Source organism: Magnolia sinica, chromosome 12, assembly GCF_029962835.1.
Source record: "Magnolia sinica isolate HGM2019 chromosome 12, MsV1, whole genome shotgun sequence".
In the NCBI taxonomy this organism is placed as follows: Eukaryota; Viridiplantae; Streptophyta; class Magnoliopsida; order Magnoliales; family Magnoliaceae; genus Magnolia; species Magnolia sinica.
This window is the reverse complement of record NC_080584.1, coordinates 59376075-59378797: the sequence shown is the minus strand read 5'-3', so window position 1 is coordinate 59378797 and position 2723 is coordinate 59376075. Positions and strand designations below refer to the sequence as shown.

General features: G+C 38.3%; 1 long non-coding RNA gene across 2 annotated transcripts; it reads left to right on the top strand.

Annotated features, from left to right (window-relative positions):
- LOC131221443 (uncharacterized) lies at window positions 1–2723 on the top strand. 2 transcript variants are annotated; one of them, XR_009159272.1, is made up of 3 exons: window positions 1–1420; window positions 1539–1590; window positions 1742–2723. It is a non-coding gene; the product is annotated as an uncharacterized LOC131221443 (long non-coding RNA). The 2 variants fall into 2 exon arrangements; XR_009159273.1 differs by lacking the exon at window positions 1539–1590.

Sequence of the window (2723 nt, the reverse complement as noted above, 5' to 3'; positions counted from 1 at the left end):
TATATTGAACACTGATGAAGAGAATCAAGAATTTCTTTATTCACCAGGCTACTGTAAGGAGTTTTGGGGTGCTCTTTGTGGTAGATATGAATTTGGAATTGGGAGGAGGGGGATGAAGGTTGACACAGGAAAGAAAAGAAACAGAGACAATTTCAAGTCTAAACCAAACAATTAAGCAAAGCACTTCCCATTTTATGGAGAAAATGGGATTGAACAGTTTCAAAAGTTTTAATATCTGTTCACCACCAGGATGCTTTCTAACTATCCATTACAGCATAATTGTACAACACCCTATCTCTCTTCCACATCTCCTTTTTCTTTCTTTCTTTCTTTCTAATGTTGCTTACATTTGAAATTTACATGCTTCATCAATGCTGATACAAACCCTCTCTGTGACAGGAAAAGGCACAACTAATCCTCCCAGTCTTATTCTGCGAAGAAAAATAACATGGCTATTCACAGTAGTTAGAACCGCTTGTTTGCTATGTTGCTGCATACCATTTTGCCAATCTCTAATTGTGATTACAACTGGAGTTTAGATCTTATCGTAATCCCTCTTGTATGCCATCATGGCACATGCAATCTCTTCACACATGCACATAAACAATCGCATTCAACAACGTTGCTCTATACTTTCTCTTGTGAAATGGGGGTCCAACTGTAACCAGAAAATACCTGCAATGACTCTTTCAGCCTCCATACCTTGGCCTAATTCTTTGTATTTTACAAAAATTGCTACTTTTTAAGTTTGTTAAAAGCTCAGTCAAGCCATGAATTTATGTTTTGTCTTCAATCCAATGCTTGAACTGCTGCTATCCCAGATTGTATCAGTCTGCTGAATCCATATTGCATTGGGAATCCTGTGCACTTTCGGGATTCTGTTCCAGATGGAGCAAATGGTACTAATTGAGAAATCTTTGTCCGTCTACACCCTCGAGTACATGTTCTGTGTATACAATTTGTCTATCTTTGTTGATGCTGGTGTACTGGAGAAGTGTCACAAATGTATCATTTCATTGCAATCTGAATCCGATCAGTGTTCTATTCCATCCCAAATCTAGGATGCAAGATCGTCTGTTCTGTCATTTTTGAACATTTTCTTTTTATGGGTTTGTTGTGTACAATGTTTTCTTATGGTTACTAGATCTGAACACCTTCATCAGCTCTTAAGGTTTTGGAGGTCCTCTTTTGCTACTAACATTGTTAATATCTATGTAAATGTATTTGATTCGATGCAGACAATCTATAGGATCAGCTTTGGCCAAATATACCTGAGCAAACCTATGATGACGGAGTTGGATGGAGAAACTGCAACTTTGTTCCCAAAGGCTGCAAGGCCGAGGAACCTGACTTACTCTGCACAACATGGCCCATGTTTTGGACAGTCCAGATTGGTGGTATGTATGCTGCTTTACAGTAGGTGAGTTGCAGCATGCAAATGGCGTCAGGCAACAAAGGATGGCAACCTGTCTGTTTATTGAATTCATTCTACAAGTTATCTTCGATACAACATTCATTCATGGTGCTGCAATTTGCAGGCCTGTGATGGTGATGAGGATAGCTTGCTTGGATACAACGTTCACAGTGATAGTGATGGCGATGGCCAAAGCATGTTCTATTCTCATCTAAAGATGAAAAATCATACTTTTTATTTCTTCTTCTTCTTCTTCTTTTTTTCCTGTTATAATGCTACAACACTGTCATTTTAAGTTGAAACTATGAACTCGTGGCCCCTTGACAGGCATTTGAATGCTATCATTGAGGACGACCAATCAGAGAATGTCTTGAGCTCAAACGGTGCACCAGTCTTTCCTCCAAGACTCTCTTCCTACTCCTGCATACAGATGAATGGCAAGGAGGTTTTCCACTTTGTTGTTTGATGTGTGCCTTAGTCAATTGAAACATCATTAGAAAGAGCTGGTCTCGTGAGTTCCAACATCGATTGGTTACTGCTACATCAGGTATAAAATCTCCAAATGTTAATGGCAATGCTAGTGAAAAGAAAGAAAAAGAACTAATGGAGTGATGAATCGATGCAGGCGAACTTAAGAATCATCGTTGTGCTCGTTCTTCTCCTTGTAGCCCACCTAAATTCATCAGCATTTCATGGTTTGAAACTCTTATTATTATTATCTTTTTAATCTTCTCCTTTTGTTGTGTTTAGTTGTACCAAAAATAATTAAATTTCATGATATCTGGTGCAACCAAATGCACCCTTTATTGCCTTTTATATTTGTCTACCAATCTAAAATGCTTCGAATTGAATGGAATCACCTTATGAAGGGTGTGATGCTACCACTGCCTAAGAGGGGACATTAATTCCATCTAGCCAGCAGGATCCACACAAACAGAGAGCAGGCAGTATCTCAGATATACAGCTGCTAGCACAGCATGGTTGAGTCAAATGATCCAGCAACTGAAGTACAGAAGCCTCAGATGAACCAGCTCCTACTACCAACATCACCCAGTCAACTAGTACAGAAGATAGACTCTGTTGCAAGTTCTATTATCAGTATTATTTCCACCTTTTAAGTTCTGAACATGAAGAGCATCTTTGTTGTTATTTGCTGCAATTTTATTTATTTATTTATTATATATTTGTGGATTTTTTTTTGACTGGATTAAGTGGGCCTGGGTTGTATTATTAGAGTGGTTCTTTCACCTGCAACATTATAAATAAAGCGGTGTAGAGAGATCTTTCTACACTTTTTCTTCTGCTTTAA